The 19,188-nt window shown below is 45.9% G+C and overlaps 1 long non-coding RNA gene across 1 annotated transcript in view; it reads left to right on the forward strand.

The window, feature by feature from the left end:
• Nucleotides 1-6,374, forward strand: part of LOC143268361 (uncharacterized) — a 7,210-nt gene extending 836 nt beyond the window's left edge. Inside the window, exons 2-3 of the long non-coding RNA XR_013044217.1 lie at nucleotides 4,621-5,510; nucleotides 5,797-6,374. This is a non-coding gene — a long non-coding RNA (uncharacterized LOC143268361). The remainder of the gene's footprint in view (nucleotides 1-4,620; nucleotides 5,511-5,796) is intronic.
• Nucleotides 6,375-19,188: the final 12,814 nt, after the last annotated feature.

Below are 19,188 nucleotides of genomic sequence, written 5' to 3' on the forward strand. Positions count from 1 at the left end.
CTATGCACTTAAAAAGCACATGCCAAATGCCGTCTCTAAGACTTGGGGCACATGGCGGGGTGGGTGGGGAGCTGCAGCTGTGTGTTTTCCTAGTTAAAAAGCCAAGTTGCTACTTTCGTGCCACGTTCGCTCCATCTGCCCCTTCCCACAGAGCCGGTTCCACACACTCTGAACGTGAAAGGTAGGGATTAAGGGCATGCATGTACCAGCACACCTTGTTTTATGTGTACTAGGGCTCAAACCCAAAGTTTTGTATATGGGTATGTACTCTGCCAAGTGAGCCACATCCCCAACACTTATATTGAAATTTAATTGACATGAAACACTATTGAGTGAGTTAAAGATGTGGTTAGGGCATGAGGGTTCTGTTTTCATGGATGAGTTTGCACCACTATCCAAATGAACTAATTGTCATGGGAGCAGGCTTCTGATAATAGGGTTGGTCAAGCCCCAAGCCCCAGAGCCCCATTGTCTCTCTTGCTCTGGAGTTCCCTGGGCTTCCATTTGCTTCCCAGCAGGTAACAAGGATGCCCTTAGCAGACACAAGTCCCATGCTCTTGAACTTCCCTGTCTCCAGAAACCCTTGAGAAATGTCATTTCTTTTCAATTACTCGGTTTGTGGTACTCTATTATAGCTATAGAAAACTGAGTATGACGCCAGTTCTTCAAACGATGTGCATTTGAATTCCCCAAGGAGCTTGTTAAAATGCAGGTTCAAGCCTAGCAGGACATGGCTATGGAACCCGAGAGTTTGCCCTTGTCACAAGCTTCAAGGTAACGCCAACACTGCCAATCAGAAAACATCCTCAAATAACCAGATTCTAATCCTTGCACACAGTCAGTGTAAGTACTGCTTTGAATCTAATAAGGATTATGTGTATTACAATTTTCTATGCACGTACTTCATAATGGCTATAACCTCTGATTGTTTACAGGATCACGTCTTATAGGAGGCCATAGATACACTGATGCCATAATCCTAGCCAGGAGCTCTTGCTACATTCATCTGTATGTGTGATATCATTCACTAGGAAAGCCTTTTCTTTAACTGACACATCATTAATCTTTTTAGCTATAAGAAGAACAATTACAATCTGATCTTTATTGACAACAAATGCTTCTGTTTTGTCATGGGATGTTTCCTTAATATAACCACACTATATGATCTGAAGGACATTTTGGATGATAACAAAAATTGTTGTCCCTTTAAATAGTTTAGGTATGAAACTTATAGCCAATAAGTCCCGTGTATTAGAACAGATATGATTTGGAAGAGTGAACTGGAAGCCATATTTCTCAAAATTAATGAATGTTCTCTTCAGCATATATAACTGGACCACAATTATCTGCTATGGAACAATCTTTGTACACTGTAAATATATATTGCTCTCTTTGTTAATAAAAAGCTGATTGGCTGATTGCTAGACTGGATTTTCACAGCAGAGAGAATGCTGGGAAGAAGGAGGACAGAGTCAGAGGAGTCACCAGCCAGATGGAAAGGAAACAGGATATGTACAAAATGAGGCAACAAGCCATGAGCCAGGTGGCAGCACATAGATTAATAGAAATGAGCTAATTTAAATTGTAAGAGCTAGTTAATAGCAAGCCTAAGTTATTGGCTGAGCATCTATAATTAATATTAAGCCTCTGTGTGGTTGGTAACAGGTGGGGGGGTGGGGTGGGGAGAGTCTGCCTACAATTATCCCTTGGTATCTGGGAGTGATTGAGTTTAGGACTGTAAATTCTCAAAGTTGTGTGTGCGCAAGTCCCCTGCATAAAAATGGGTACTATTTCCATATAATTTATGCTCATTTTCCCTTTAAATCACATATAGAGTACTTAAAATACCCAGTACAATGTAAATGTAAATGCCACATGAGAGTTTAAACCAGGCTACTTAGATGATAATGACAAGAAAAGGTTTGTTACATACAATGGAAATCTTCTAACCCACAAAGAAGAAAGAAATGACATCATTTGCAGGAAATGAATGGGACTAGAGAAGATCATATTAAATTAGCCTTATTTGTGGTTCCTTGATTTTGTATAGAGACATATAATCATGCATGTATATATGACTTGAAAGTAGAGAAACTATCTAGGGCAACAGAGCGGCTAATGGGCAGGGAGGGGAGAGGAAAGGGAAGGAACCGGATAAATATGGGAGATGATATATTCCACATACACTGTATACTTGCATACAATTTTTTAAAAGAGAAAAACATTTGTAAATGTTATGTTGCAGATAGATTTTGTTTTGTTTTAATTTTTCTGGGGGGTGGTTCTTTTGAGATCCAGTATGTACCTCAGTGTATGCAGACCAGCCTTGCCTTAGACTTGCTATGCAGCCCAGGCTAGCCTCAACTTCCTATCTGTAATTCTCCTGACTTAGTCTTCCAAGTGCTGGGATTACTGTCATCATGTCCCATTTTTTTTTTCTGTGTATCTTCAAGGTAAGTTGGCTGTGTCGATGTAAAGCCTGTGGGTAACAGAGGGCTGGCTATACTGCCCTCTGAAGACGCTACTTAATGTCACTGCTAAGAATCAACCCACCCAGCCTATGAATATTTATGGGTCCTTCCAGGAGAGCAGAGACCCTCGCAGATAAGATGCTGGCAAGCAGCCATACCCTTGCTTTTAGAGCATGAGAAGTGCCCCAATGACAGATGATAATGTGCTTTTGACATGGCCTGCAGCTGGCACTGGCCTCGAGACGTGTTATGTGGAGGCTGAGAGGGCTCTGCAAAGATCTGGGGGGAAGGACATTTGGAAGGGAAGCAGGACAATGTCAGTGTCACGGGAGGGTGGTGAGCTGAGACTTCGGGAAAAGGAGAGGATAAAGGCAAAGCCAAGAGAAGAAGGGACGTGTCCCTGCTCTGCCACTTGCCAGCTGGAGGAACAGTGAAGCAGTGTCCCCTGATCTTTTGTATCTCAATGCCACAAAAACAAGGGGGTGACCTAGATCTGAAGTTCTCAAACTTGGCTAAGTATCGGAATGACCTGGGAAGCTTTCCAAACACCGATGACTTCATTGGTCTGGAGTTCAGCTTTAGATGTGGGGATCGTTAACAGTCCCCAGGTGATTCTAATAGCCACAGCACAGTGGGGGCCCTGAGCTAGATTATCTGTGAAGTTTTGTCCCACTCCACTGACTGTTGATAAAGGGCAGTGACCTCCCTTAGCCCAGTCCCTCTCTGCCTCTGCATCTCTAGCAAGGAGCTGACCTGGATCTATCCAGCCCCTTTCATACAATTATCATTGGATGGGATGGATAGACTGTTTGCTTATGTAACTACAAGAGCTGAAATCCCATCCCAGGCCAGCAGACTTTTTCCCAGCTGGAGGAGGTAACGGGATACTCCCTGCAGGGTTTCGATCTGTCTCTCAGCCTCTCCAAAGCAAATGTACTTTTCCAGCCCTTTCAACTGTAGCATTTAAAAAAAAAGAGAGAGAGAGAGAGAGAAGAAGACCGTAGTCACAGACATTTTCTTTATAGATGAAGACGAGCACACAAATAGCTCTCAGCTTGCTATCCAGGTAAACTCCAGACAAATTTAGAAACCTTGTAATTCGGACCATTATCCCAGGATGTGCAGTGAGGATCTGGGTTGTTGTTTTTGTTTTTCCCTTTCCGCTCTTCTTTCATGCTCCATCCTTTTCTAATTCCCTAAAAGGTAATCCAAAACACAGGTAGGGCTTGCAAAGGCCAAGGCGCTGCTAAGGACCAAAGCCGCTAAATTCCAGCTCAAGCAGATTAGCCCAGTTAAGTCCTTGGCATTAGGGTCTGGTATAACACCCCGGGCCTGCTGAGACACCTCCTCCATCCTGCTGGGAAATCCTTCCTAAACCCCAAATAGCAACTTAATCTGTGGAGGAAACAACAAAGGAGAGGATAAGTATAGCCAGCACCTCAGAGGGAACAGCATCCTTTAGAATAGAGTGTGAGCCACTCAGAGGGAACAGCATCCTTTAGAATAGAGTGTGAGCCACTCAGAGGGAACAGCATCCTTTAGAATAGAGTGTGAGCCACTCAGAGGGAACAGCATCCTTTAGAATAGAGTGTGAGCCACTCAGAGGGAACAGCATCCTTTAGAATAGAGTGTGAGCCACTCAGAGGGAACAGCATCCTTTAGAATAGAGTGTGAGCCACTCAGAGGGAACAGCATCCTTTAGAATAGAGTGTGAGCCACTCAGAGGGAACAGCATCCTTTAGAATAGAGTGTGAGCCACGCCGGGTAGTTTCAATTTTCCCCTGGTCCTCTCAAGCAAGAGAAAAGAAGTCCGTGAAATTAATCTGAATGAATATTTTGTTTTGACTAATGAAATATTTCGCAGCTTCTTCTTCTTCTTCTTCTTCTTCTTCTTTTTTTTTTTTTAGTAAGTCTCCAAAATCCCATGCGTATTTTACAGCATTCTTTCAGCCAGATCTAGGTGAAACTAGACACACTTCCTGTGTTGAATAGGCCACTAGGCTGATGTTTTGAGTGACAGGGATCAGGGGACCCTCGTCACTTATGCGGTGCTGACAGCAGGCCAGAAGGGATGAAGAGAATGGAGCCCAATAAACACCTTTCTCTCCCTTTCTTTCTTCTTCTTCTTCCTTATGTACGTGAGCAATAGAACTTACACAACTTGGAAGGGAAAGAACGCACAACAAATAACCTGAGGGAGAAGGAGGTAAAGTGCCGCACGTGGCGGTGCAGATCCACGATCCTAGCTCTCCAGGATTGTCTTCGTGACTTGTCTATGGCTGTGGTAAAACGCCATTCCAAGGCAACCTATGAAAGAGTCGGTTTGGGCTTTCGGTTCCAGAGAGGTAAGAGTCCATCATGGCAAAGAGGCATGGCTGCCAGAGCAGGAGGCTGAGAGCTCACGCCTCAACTACAACCACAAAGCAGAAAGCAAATTGAAAGTCAGGTGAGACTCTAAGCTGTCCAAGCTCATCCCCAGGGACATACTGTTGGTTAGTGGTGTATGTGGGTGATGCCTGTGCCTCTATTATCTCAGTAGCTGACACTATCAGGTCTTCTATCCAACCCTCCAACTGTTCCAGAGAGCCTGTTAACCCCCCTGCTGTGTCACCTAAGGTCTGTCCTGTGGAGCTTCGCAGACCATTCCTTACCTCAGCCACGTGACAATCCTTGCCCACCTCCCATCCACATTGGGGATCAGGTTCTTCTTTTTCCTCCAGGCCAGTGCCCTTCACCCCTTTCCCCTAAGTGGCAGGGATCCTTCAAGGTAATTCTTGTGACTCCTACAGCTGCTAAACTCGAGGGCTTTCCTCACTGGGTCCACCTGTCTCATCTAAAACCTTTTTTCTCACCTCCATCCCAGAAAAATCTCTCTTCATATACAGTGACATGAACAGGGCCTTGTTCTCTCAAGCTCCAGAGGACAACAGGATCCACTGCCTTGTCACCAATCCCAGAGGAATAAGGTATCACCCCTTCCTTTCCCAACTAGGGCCACACAGAGCTGGAGGCAAAAGGACCACCAAAAATATCCAGGAGGTAAGGAAAAAAATGTAATGTAACAGTCTATCATTGTTAAATACTCAGCAACTGATCACCTGCGTTCCTGAATGCTAAACTAATGAAGGGAACAGGTGCCTTAAATAAACTACCCCTAATAAAGCTTGTCTCAGGTATAAAATTAAGCAGAGTACTAAAACACCATAATAATCATTCATTCTCTCACAGCCACATTTTAACATGTCTCCATCTGGACAGGCCAGATCTACCTCAGATAAATGTCAACTCCAAAAAATAAAATAATAGTGATTCTTTTCTCTCTAAGCTTTTTCTATGTCACCAGTATCTTGTCAGACAAAAGGTTCCCAGCCACACCACGACAGATGGACAGCTGCAGAACAAGGGCGACAGAACTTCACCCCAGGACCCCCACCATCATCCCAGGACTTCAGAAGCTACCCTCCCCATTTCCCCAAGAGCCAACCAATGTCCACCATTCAGCCTGAAGCAGTCTTTGAGAGAAACGATGCCCTATACCCACTCATCTGTCTCTTTTTTCCCTTTTTTGAAAACAACCAAGAGTCCAGGATGATATGGATTCACAACACGCCCCCACAGTTGGGCATGGTTGTGCATGCCTGGTGGGACCTAGTCACTTCTGCCTAGTCATCTCCAGGTCAAAACGTCTTGCATGACCAGGACCCCGTGGCTTTGCATGGTTGCATAAAGTGCGCAGCGCAACCATGTGATCTACACGCATGTGTGGAATAGCCACATGGGGCTGTGTGCGCAGGCGCGGCCCGGCCTTTATAAGCCGGCGCCATGATTCCCAGCTCCATCTTTACTCACGTGTCTTGTCCACAGGCCTGTGCACCTCTGTCTCTTCACCTTATCTTAATAAAACTCGTGTTAGTGGATTCTGTTGTGTTTTGTGACGTTTCCTCGCAGGGTTAGAGCACCACAAATAACCAACACATACTTCTTCTAGCAAGGCCACTCCCTCTAAACCTTTCTGAACACCACTGCCACATAGGAGTGATGGTCTCAAATACCAGAGCCTGTAGGGGAATAACTCACATTTAAAACCACCACAAGGAGGCTAAGGCAGGGTGCTCATGAGTGCAGGACTGGCTTGGGCTAAAAAGATCTTGTCTCATAACAAGACCAAACTAGAACAAAAATGGGACAAAAGGCCAGACTATACATTTTTTTTTTTTCAAAGAAGATACACAGATGGTCAATGCATGTGTGAAAAGATGCAAACCAGTACCACAACGAGACCTCTTCCCGCACCCAAAAGAGAAGAGAATGTGTATTGATGGGTGTGGTTGTTGAAATGCTGTTTTAGTCACTGTTCTATTTCTTTGAAGAGACACCATGACCAGGGCAACACTTATAAACAAAACAAAACAAAACATTTGATTGGGGGCTCATTTATAGCTGAGACCTACATCCTGATCTGTAGGCAGAGAGAGTGTGTGTGTGTGTTAGGATTCTGTACATGCGCAGCTCGGGGTCTTGTCTGGTGCCTTATGTCATCAGCAGGCCACTATGTACCCCCCTTAAAAAGCCAACACGGACCCCCACGCTCTCTCCTTGTACTTCTTTTCTCTTTCTGTTTCTTCTCTGCTCTGCTCCTGCCATCTTTCTGTCTCTCCAGGCCTGGTTTCTTTCTAATAAAGCTCTTTCTAACTCTAGTAGTTGTACCCATGGCTCATAACTCTGCCCCCCCCCCCCCCCCCCCCCCGCCATGCCCGCTGACCCACCAGCGCCATTCCATTCATCCTGAGAGAGAGAGAGAGAGAGAGAGAGAGAGAGAGAGAGAGAGAGAGAGAGAAGAGCCTGGCATGGGCTTTCGAAACTTCAAAGCCCATTCCCAGTGACACACTTCTTCCAACAAAGCCACACCTCCTTATCCTTCTAATGTTATCAAAGAGTTCTACTCTTGGTAAGCATTCAAATTTACGGGCCTATGGGGGGCATTCTTATTCAAATTACCATACATGCAAATGGTCCCATAGGTTCATATGCTTGAATACTTGGTCCTTAGTTGGTGAAACTGTTTGGGAAGAATTAGGAGGTATGGCCTTGTTGGAGGAGGTATGTCACTGGGAGTGGGCTTTGAGCTTTCAAAAAAATGCACACCATTTTCCCAGTTAGTTCTCTCTTTCTCTTTCTCTCTCTGACTCATACTTGTGGATCAAGATATAAACTCTCAGCTACTGCTCCAGCCTGCCTTCCTGCTGCCATGCTCCCTGCGATGATGGTAAAGGACTCACCCTCTGAAACGGTAAACCACAAATAAACTCTTTTCTCCCCCCTCCCAAATAAACTCTTAAAGATTTATTTATTTTATGTATACAAATATTTTTGCCTCTGTGTGTCTGTGCATCATGTGAGTGCCATGTGCTTGTTTGTGGAAGTCAGAGGAGGGCATTGGAGCACCTGGAATTGGAGTCACAGAAAGTTGTGTGCTACCCTTACGTACGTACGTATGTACGTATCCTGGGTGTGAGGTCATCTACTGGGGCATGGGCCACCTACCAGTGGCCATATCTCCAGTTAAAGGTGAGTCTTACTCCCCAAGTCCTCATCAACTGTGGATAGATCCTCAGTTAGGGGTAAGACCTTAGGAGCCCCTCCACAGTCCATGCTGAAAATTTCTTTTTAACACAGGGTTGAAAGGATCAAGCAGATGCCATAACAAGCTGCTCAGTCTTCTCTCAGAGATCAGGCCTCAATTTCAGTTTCCTGAGACTTAAGCAAGCAGTTTCTGGGAGGGACATGAACAAAAGACATAGTTCTTGTACTAGCTCCCTTTCTGCACGTACTCTGACTGTTCAAGGTTCAGCCAGTTGTTTACTGTCTAGAACCCCTCACCAACTTAGAGCTACGTGCATGGGTCAATGTGAACATGCTAGGACAGCCAACCTCCATGGCAGCTCAAGGACAGAGCCTGGGTCACTGAGTCAGGCCCCACAGTCAGCACCTGCAAGGTCAGCCAGCCCCCATGGCAGCTCAAGGACAAAGCCTGGGACTTGTCCCGGACAGCCCCCAAAATGATAATTGTAACCCCAACCAGTAAATTCAAAGGTTACATACGCTCACCCAATTAAAAGAGAACAGAGACCTTCAAAAATAAAAATAAACCAATCTGAGTTGCACCCATGCCAACCCCCCCCCAACCCCCCTGAAGGGCTTATGGTTTTTGCCTTTAAATAGCTAGCCTCACAAAGAAAGAGCAACTCCTCCCTGCCTCACTGTATTGGGTGTAGGAATGAGTTCCCTGTCTAGACTTGTATCTATAGAATAAACCTTGCTGTTGCATTCTAGACATCCTCGGTCTTCAGTGGTCTCTTTGGGGTCGCGATCTGGGCATAACAGGGTCTCATGTATCCCAAGATGGTCTCAAATTCCTGACCCTCCTGACTACACATCCTCAATACTGGGATTTCAAGTATGCACCACTATACCATTACACCAGACTCTTTACTACTTTTCTCTTTGTAAAATACGTCAGATGTTTGTTAGACACTTGAATGTGTGGCTTAGGGCTCCAACAGTCAGTCACACAGGAGCAAAGTCCCAGAACAGCCAGCCTATAGTCACTTCCCATTTCTTTATGTAAGAGCATTTGTTGTGGGATATTTGATCACACTGTGACACTCCAAGATGTGTTAATAAAGTTAACTTTGAATAGGGGAGGAGGGCGGAGTCAGTGGCTAGATGACTGGAACTGGCCATAGAGAAGCCATGCATGTGATAGAGAAGACACACAGAAAGGAGGAGGGAGGGGCTTGGATTCTTCCGGGTCTCTTCAATCTAGGAAGTGTAGAGAGAAGGACATCTGGTCACTCCTCTGGTGCTTCTTTGATTTACCAAATTTTTACCCCAATATCTGACTCCTGAGTCTTTATTGGTAATAGAACAACTTAGATAAAAAATAATAAGCATTCATTTGGGTAGCTTCCTGTTCCCTACTGTAAGAGCATCCATCTGGGTAGCTTCCTATTTCCTGCTATAAGAACATTCATCTGGGTGGCTTCCTGTTTCCTACTATAAGAGCATTCATCTGGGTAGCTGGCTATTGACTTTTGTTTTTAAAGAAAATCAAACCTCTCTTCCTGTTCTTCATCAAGGGACAGGATCAAGGTAGAGAGGAGAATCCCTATCTGGAAACATCACATCCACAGGTGGTGTGGTCCAAGGCTTCAAATCAGAATCAACATAAGCAGACACAAGGGGTTATTGAAAAGCAAGATTTAATACAGGGCAGCACAAAAAATGGGGGCGGGGTTGCTGATCAATCAGGGCCCCAGAACAGACTCAGGAGCTGAATTGCAATCCTGAATGCCAGTTGAAGCAGGTATTCAAGCACAAAAATCATAAACATCTGTTGCCAAGTTACAGTTATAATTTTTACCAATCGGAATTCAAAAATCAGGGGCTTTCCTTAAGTGTCCCATCATTTTCTTCTTCTTCCTTCCTTCCTTCCTTCTTTCCTTCCTTCCTTCCTTCCTTCCTTCCTTCCTTCCTTCCTTCCTTCCTTTCTTTTTTTTTTCTTGAGATAGGGTTTCTCTGTGTAGCTTTGCGCCTCTCCTGGAACTCACTTGGTAGGCCAGGCTGGCCTTGAACTCACAGAGATCCATCTGCCTCTACCTCCCAAGTGCTGGGATTAAAGGTGTGCGCCACCATCGCCCAGCAATGTTCCATCATTTTCAATCGACATACAATGCAAGCTTGTCAGTCTAACCAATCAGATCCATTTGTTCTTTCTGTCGTTAGGAACAGCCATGATGTTTCTAGAGAACTAAAGTTGCATAACGACTATTTCTATGGTTTAGGGATGAGGTGGGTCAGCTATTGGAAGGTTTCCAGCTCCCCTAGGGCTTGGGATCCCAGACTTTGTTTTCACCCTACAGGTAAAATGGATCTGAATATTTAGCAGTACTCAAGTCAAGGTACTTTTCGCCTGTTCCCAACACAAGCTTTGTCTCGATCACTCTGTGTGGCAGGAGCAGTCAAGACAGATTGACCTGAGCAACCAAGGTGTTGGACAGACAACTCACAGGCCAGGTACCTGTGGATTCCAAAGCTAAATATACTTTCAGGTCGTTTGTCAGGAGAAATGGGCAGACTGTTGATCACTTCACAGTCCATGGAGCCAAGGCAGATGAAATCCCAGGGAGAGGTCTGAAGGTATGGGAGTATGAGTTATGAAAAAATAACTTCTCAGACACTGGCAACTTTGGAGTTGCAGTCCATCAAATATGACCAGTGAATTTGGAATATGGCCTGGATGTCTGTGTGGTTCTGGGTAGGCCAAGTTTCATAATTCTGGACAAGAAGCACAGGATGTTATGCCCAGATCATGGGGACCCCCCCCCCCACAAAAGACCGCCACAGAGACCAAATCCCATATGTAAAAGCAAAGAGCCTTTATTTTCAAGCTCAGAGCTTGGACTCTCTGTCTGTCTGACACAGCAGTGAGAGCAGAGAGCCCCAAGCCCAGACAATGTGGGTTTTTTTTTTTTTTTTTTTTTTTTTTTTTGGTTTTTCGAGACAGGGTTTCTCTGTGTAGCTTTGCGCCTTTCCTGGAACTCACTTGGTAGCCCAGGCTGGCCTCGAACTCACAGAGATCCGCCTGGCTCTGCCTCCCGAGTGCTGGGATTAAAGGCGTGCGCCACCACTGCCCGGCTTTTTTTTTTTTTTTTTTTTTTTTTTATCATAACAGAGGTTGGGGTGAGGGGATTTCCAGGGTTCAGGACCCTGATTGACTGACATTTGTCCAGGACACTGATTGGCTGAATGGGGGTATAGGCAATGTTTGGAATGTCAGGTATTTCCTCTTAGATGCAGGTCCCACTGGGTGGGGTCAGCTTATGGGTGTCCACCCCTCTACCCCCCCCTCACCCCCCAGACCCCCACCGCCAAGATCAGGCTGCATTGGAGCCAAACACAGAGTCAGCAGAGAGGAGGCCATGTGCTGGTCCCAGAAGTATGCTGGGAGCATCCTTCCTGGCAAATAAATTTTATCCAAAAAGCCAATAAAATTTTCTCAGAGAAAAAAAAAAAAAGAAAAGTAGATTTAGGTTAAAGGCGTACATAACACAATGGCTTTCAACCAGGCGTGATTTTACACTCAGGAGACATCTGACCATATATGCAGACATTTCTGAGTACACACCTCATCTCTCAGGACAAATGATTTCCTAGAACAAGGTTCAGGCTCCACTAGACAGATGGTTATTATATCATTATTTGATCATGACCTTGAGATGCAACTCTCTCAGCTCAAATGACGTATCAGGATATTTCTTTCAAACCAATAATAGGCACCCCTCAAAGGAATCTCAGTAATTTCTGTAACATTTTATTGGTTATTACTACTGATTATGTTAAAAGTTGAAGTTTTATCTGACAGTCAATAGCCATGGGCTTTTGTCATAGACTTTATATTTTGATTTTTAGAGATAAGGAATTTTAATACCTGGAATGTATTGAAAGAGCAATACACACGGATGTCCACCAGACTAAAGGGAACAGACGAGCTATTTTCTCCTGCTCTCCCAAACAAGGAAGTGTTTTGTGAAGCTGGCCTGGTTTTCATCACTAGTCTTTGTCAAGTTTGACGAAGGGGAGGTTGTGATAAGGGGGTGTGGGGAGAGGAAAGGAGCTGTGTGCATGCGCATGTAGTTTGGCATGTGGCATATGGGTAAATAGATGCTGGTATTGGGGGTGGGGGGAGTCTTGTTGCCTCCAAAGCGAAGAAGACGGAAAAACACTGTGGAAATTCCTGGCAATACAATTTAAATATAGATGGGGGGGGGGAAGCATACACAAGTTAACATCTAAATGAAGAGCTGGACATGGTGCCCATGCCTACAATCCTAACATGATGGAGGTGGAGAATTGTGGGTTCAAGGCTAGCCTAGGTTCACAGTGGGATAAGGTGAGACCATGTCTCAGAAAGCAAAATGAGAAATTCAAGAGAAGAATAGGGACAACTAACTCAACCACAGTTCAAAGAACTGGCCATACGGCCACAATCCTTATCCTTATGGATGGTCCTGCTACCCTGCCTTGACGTAGCTCTTACTTTAGGAATCCCTGACAGTAACACAATGATACAAGTCGGATGTGTGCTGAGTATTTTGAAAATATCCCCAGTAGTGAGTAACTCTGCTGATGCAATAAGTCAAATCAAACCGAGTTAATGGTCCAAATTTAATGAGCCATGCATCCCCAGGTGATCTCAGGGGATGAGAAGAAACCACATGGAAAGTCTGTGGGCCGGACCTTAAATACCCTGTAGGGGAGGTCTTGAGGAGCTCCGGAGGAGGAACTGAGGCTTGTCAGGCTTTCTCTGGGAGGGGTTTGGAATGGGGCCTGAGCTGGAGATTGCCAACATCCCAACCTTTTTGGGATGAGCCCTGGTTCAAGTCTGGCTACTTCCTGCTGGCAAGAGATAATGTGGGGAGAGGGGAGTGGGGAGTCAGTGGGCTCACACTCAGTGGGAGGTGGAAGAAGCTTCAGGTTAACTGCCATCCTGGAGGACCTCAGGCATCTGTTTGAAGCAGAGGAAGCAAGTTGCTAGAAGAAAAAAAATAGGTTATTAACATCAGCCCTGTGAATGGGGTAGCTGTGGGAAGAGTGAAGACTGCTGGGACAGAGATGTACCCTGGTTGTACAGAAGAGGCAAGGGTGAATGAGCCAGACACAAAGGCAGATATGCTGCTCATTGGCACATTTTGGAAAACTGGAGGGTGGAGGATCCCAGTTTCTGGCCAGACCACTTATCCTAGATAGGTGCCCGTTTGAGCCTGGAGAGGTGGTACCAGCACTGATGTCCCAGGAGCTTGAGGGGTCGGCACGAAAATCGGGGGATGATGTGTACAGTAGCAGATCTCTTTCCCGGGAACATACAGGTGTCTGTAAGACAGCTGGAACAGATTTACAAGTTGGTGTCATAGCAAAAAGTCTCTATGCTGTCCTAAAAGCTGGGACCAGTAAAATCCACAGAAATTTAAGAATTCCTGAAAACTGGTTATCCTGTACGATGAGGCCTGTGAATGAGGCACACCTGTCTGTATTTTTAACAAGAAACTTAACTAATGAGCTAATGAGCTGCCAAGGAGATTGTAAACTTGGGGTTTTTTTTTGGGGGGGGGTTGCTGTTAAACTGGTAAGGCTATCAGTACCCTGATCATCAAATGCCATCAGATCTGAGAAGGATAACTATCACCTGACTAAGCAGAAGTGAAGCAGCTTTCCAGCTACCTAGACAACTATCCCAGGTTTCTCCCCGGTTGTTGGGGACAGAAGTTCTAAAGGCAGTATCAGTTTTCGGCTACCAAGCCCAGAATATCTGACAGACTTTCCTGTGGGGTAGCAATTTGGGGAGAGTGACCTACCTTGTCTTGGCAAAGCGGGGCAATCAATTCTCCAGTGTCCTGCTTGTTCACCGTCTGGATAGGGACTTGGCAAAGCAGTTATCTGCTCCATGACTGGCTTTACTATATTTAAAGCAGGAAGAAGTTCGTCCATCTTCCTTGGAGAAGATACAGGATGCTTCCAGAAGCTGGCATGTCTCTATCATGAGAAGCTTTTTTATTAAAATGCCATAGTCTCAGATTTCTGAAGAATTTGATGAGAAGGGTGTAATTATCAGTTAAGTATATCTGAGCTAGACAAATGTTGTTTAGAATTAACTTTGACCGTGTTAGATGACCAACTTAAAAATCCTAAAATAAGATTTAAAGAAAGCATAGGAATAAAAGATGCTTCCTGGCCATCCTATTGGGTTGGGGCAGCCCACCACAGGTGGCCAGGTGTTGCAACTCATGAGCTCAGAGAAGGCGCTGCAGAGGAAAAGTGAAAAACAGAATAACAGCAGGCTGTCTGGAATCGAATCGAAAGAAAGGGGCGGGGTGGCGCACGGGCTGTGGCGTGGCAGTGGCAGCAGCAGGAGGAGCAAGAAACGCGTGGAGAATTTAGGGTGAGAGAGCAGTCAGGAACAGAGAGAATGCATCTATCGTGGGAAGATCCCAGCGTGGTCCCACCAAACTCCAGGGAAGCAAAGGCAGTCAGGGCGGGCATTCTTCTGAGGGCCCTGCCAAAGTGTGCCATTGAGAGAAAGCCGCAGGTCAGGGAAACTAGGAGAGTGACTGAGCGAAGACATGAGATGGAGGCAGGCAGAGCAGTGAGGGAAAGAAACACAGAGAAACGCCAAAAGGGGTGAGAATGTAAGGCTTGTAAACCTGGATCAGGGAGCTCAAACCAACGTGTGTGCGTTGTGGTCTGAGCTAGACCGGCTTTGGATAAATTTTGAGCGATTGGGACTTGGACTTGACTTGGAAGCACTCGTTCATAAGCCTTTTCCCCTGAGCCCGGAGAGTATAAAAAACCACGTCCAGGAATGACGTGTGGCGTGTTCTCTGTGAGAAACGTCTTCTGGACAGGAGAATTCCAAGGAGCAGGGACTATCCCTGCTCCAGAACCGGCTGGAGCTACCTCGCACGGCAGGTACTCCAGAAGCCTTTGGCCCAGAAGGTCAGAGACTCGGAAGCGATCCTGGATCCCTTATAGGCATTTTGGTTTGGAAATGGGTGACTTAGTAAGCAAAAGTCTGTCTGGTGTACCAGATGATGTGGAGGAGGTGGGGAGGGGAGAGGGACAGTGGCTTCCTATGGCCTCGAAGCGTGCTCTCAGAAAAGACTCGACTCACCCAGGCTTGGCACCAGATAAGTGTTTTGAAAATATCCCTGGTAATGAGTAACTCCGCAGATGCAATAAGCCAAATCAAACCGAATTAATAGTCCAGATTTAATAAGCCAAGCATCCCGGGGTGATCTCAGGGGAAGGGAAGAAACCACATGGCAAGCCTATGGGCTGGACTTTAAATACCCTGTAGAGGCGGTTTTGAGGCACGCCAGGGGGAGGAGCCAGTGCTTGGCGGGCTTTCTTTGGGCGGAGTTTGGAATGCCCTCTCCACCCCCAAAACCGGAGATTGGCAACAATGTAATGGTTCATACCTGTAATCTCAGCATTTGGGAGGCTGATGATGGATAGAGGATTTCTGCTTGAGGCGCTTTTTCAAAACACACACACACACACACACACACACACCAACTATAAACAAATATAAATAAATAGATATAGAAATAATGATGTATTTCTCTTGCCTGAGGATAGAAACCCACACAATGTCTTGGGTCTGGGTAAAACAATACTTGACTATTGTACTTACGTTAAGTGACAAAGGAAACCTACCAGGAGGTAAATATTTGCTCCTGGGAGGTAGGACAAAGGGCCTAGTAAAAGCCCAAACTGACTGCTTGCCCACGGAGTGGCTCTGGGACTCTTGCTTCACTGCACCCACCATATCCGGAGATATTAGGTCATAAACTCTGCCCTGTACCAAGTAATCCCTCCGCTTCCTAGACCTGCCCACAAGTTACTAGGGCCACGCCTCCAAATTCCACAAAACCTTTCCCGGGCAGAGACTTTGCCAAGACACGCCCCCTCCCTCTTTTCCTCACTCCTTCCCTCTCCTCCTCCTCCCCCCGCCCAGCCCCCTTACCCCCTCCCCCGCCTCCATCTCTCTCTGCCGCAGGCCTAATAATCTGATCAGCATGATTTTCTCAGGACCCTTTGAGATGCCAATTGTGGATCTGTGTTTCTTTTGAAAAACGGGGAAAAATACTCAAATAAATACAACTCTCTTCCAGGGTAGAAATAACTGGTTGTTTTTAAAGCCTACAGGTGGGAATGTAAATTGGCACAACCACTGTGGAAATAGTTTGTGACTCCTTAAAAGGCTGAATGTAAAGCCTGGGGAGATGGTCCAATTGATAAAGGGCATGCCATGCAAATGTGAGCATCTGAATTGGATCCCCAGAACCTGCATGGAAAAAAAAAAAAAGCCAAATGTGGTGGCAGGTGTTATAATCCTAGCACTAGGGAGGCAAAGACAAGTGATATAGCACCGTTCATCACCATAACCAAAAGATGGAAGCCACCTCAGTATCCACCAATGGATGGACAAATGTGGGATAGCCCGTACTAGACTATTATTCAGCCATAAAAGGACGCTCTAATACCCGCTGCAACATGGATGACTCCTCTTGATAGTGTATCAAGTGGAGTAACCCAAGACCCAAAAGACAAACACCGTGGGACACTGTCTATATGACATACTGTAACAGTCAAGTTCATAAAGCAGACTGGTGGTTACCAGAGGGTGGGGATGAGAGGGAGGCACGTGGAGCTACTGTGTGATGGTTACGGTCTCCGATTAGAGTGGCGGAAGACAGATGTGCAGCCCTATGAGTGTAATAGCCAAGTCAGGTGGTATGGCACACCTGTAATCCCAGTACTCGGGATGTGGACCAGGAGGATCAGGAGTTCAAGGTCAACCTCAGCTATGTAGTGAGTGCAAGACTGGCCAGAGCTACATAAGACTTCTCCCCAAATGAATATAGTAAATACCACCAAATTATAGTCTTAAAAATGGTTAAGGCTGGGGGATGTAGAGCAGTTGGTAGAGCATTTGCCTACCATGTACACAGCCCTGGGATCCATACCAAAAATTAGCATGAAGGTGAGAACATTTCTGTTTTCCTTTCTTTCTTTCCTTTTTTTTCTTTCTCTTTCTTTTTTCTTTCTTTCTTTCTTTTTTTTTTTTTTTTTTTTTTTTTTGAGACAGGGTTTCTCTGTGTAGCTTTGGAGCACATTTCTATTTTCCAATCCTCGCACCATTTAAAACCTATCCATGGGGCAGTGTGGGTAAAGGTCATCTTTTAATTCTTCTGGTCTTCTGCCTGCTGAGCTGACTTCCAGCTTCCTCGAGCCTGCATGCTTTGCAGTCGTTGACTATCAGATCCAGGACAATGTGTTTTCCTGGAGTCGGTACATAGTCGGCATAAAAGTTAACCAAGCAAGGTGCTGGGGAGATAGCAGAGTCTGGGAAGTGTTTACCTTGTAAGCACAAAGACCAGAGTTGCAACCCCAGAACCCACAGAAAAAGCCAAGCGTGGCGGCCTGTGCGCGTTATCTCAGCACTAGGGAGACAGACAGGTGGATCCCTGGTGTGCACTGGCAGTCAGCCTAACTGAATTGGTGAGTCCTGAGGGATGATATCTGAGGCAGACCTCTGACCTCCACAGGCACACACATGTACACGAACAGTCCACCAAACAGGATGACGGGCGACTTGCTTCGTTTCCCATCTTTTCTGACCGGGGACCTGCACCGGCTGCCTCACAAACCAAATAAAGGCAAAAATGAGAGGGAGCCCGGGGAAGAGGCCAGTGGGCAGAGGGACGGAAAACCAGAAGAGAAGTCAGAGAGTGCGGGAAGGAATAGAGAAAAGACAGAAAGGAAACGGGGTGGGGGTGGGGCATTGTAGAAAAAGAAAGTAGAGGAATCCAGAGGAAACCTCAGCACGTGGTTGGAAACTGCGGGCTAAGTCTCTTCCTCTTGTGGTCTCCAGACTTGAGACTGAACACTGCGGGATGCAGACAAAGCCGGTGAGCTTGAGGGCAGGCTTCGGCTTTATGGTCCTGTACTTAGGAGGCGAGCATCAAAGACGCGGCACAGGCTCCCCAGGCTCCCAGATCCGTGCGCTTCCATGCTCCACGGTGCATAGAAGAGCGAGAGAGAAAAGGGAAGTCTGGGGGAGAGGGAGGGAGGGAGGAGGAAATGGTCTCTTTGGTTAGAAGCTGGGGGACCAGCCGGGCTGCGGGTGGTGCAAGTTTTTAATCCCAGCACTCAGGAGGCAGAGCCAGGCGGATCTCTGTGAATTCAAGGCCAGCCTGGGCTACAGCGTGAGATCCAGGACAGGCACCAAAACTACTCGGACAAACCCTGTCCCGAAAAAACAAAACAAACAAAATCTGGGGGACCAGGGCTGTCAGCTTCTGCTTTCATTATCTACACAACAAAGCTCTTGACTTTCCCTCTGTGTTTCCAGATTCCACAGATTCCACACCATCAGCTCAGCCTTTCCCTCTGGGTGTGACATACAGGAAACCTGGATTCAAAGATGCTTTAGTCTCAGATCCTGCAGTGTGAACTGGGAAGGTCTGAGGTGGTGGGTTCACAGGGCTCTGCAGGATTCCTCAGCAGGACGGCAGGATGCTGTGACAGCTTACTCCGCACTCACCACAGCACCTCGGAATCACACTGGATTTCCCTCTCTTCCACCTAGAGGCTTCCAGGAATTTCCTTGTGATACGGCCATGTGACTGCATTAGGCGCTCACATACAATGAACTTTAATCACTTAATGTTAGAAAATGGAAGGGGGTAATTACCTCCATCACTCCAGTGTCTGCTGAATGCCTGGCATTGTTATAGCCTCCAAATACCTGTCTTCCAAACTAAGCTATTCTTGACTAATTACAGCAACAGAAAAGAAGATGCTTTCTTTTAAAATTTTTCTTTATAGTTTTTTTATTATACAGGGTTACATACGGCCATTTCTATTCAATTATATAAAGCACTTTGAACAAATCCTACACACACACACACACACACACACACACACACTGACTTCATCCTTCTCCCTCCCTTCAGTTCCCTTTGCTCCCCCAGACAGTTTCATCTCTATGTTCATCTCATTGACATGTATATGATTTTGATGTGTTTATGAAGTCTAGGGCCTACAAATGAAAGAAAACATGTGATGTTTGTCTTTCTAAGACTGATTGAATTTC

Source organism: Peromyscus maniculatus, chromosome 13 (assembly GCF_049852395.1).
Source record: "Peromyscus maniculatus bairdii isolate BWxNUB_F1_BW_parent chromosome 13, HU_Pman_BW_mat_3.1, whole genome shotgun sequence".
Taxonomy (NCBI): Eukaryota; Metazoa; Chordata; class Mammalia; order Rodentia; family Cricetidae; genus Peromyscus; species Peromyscus maniculatus.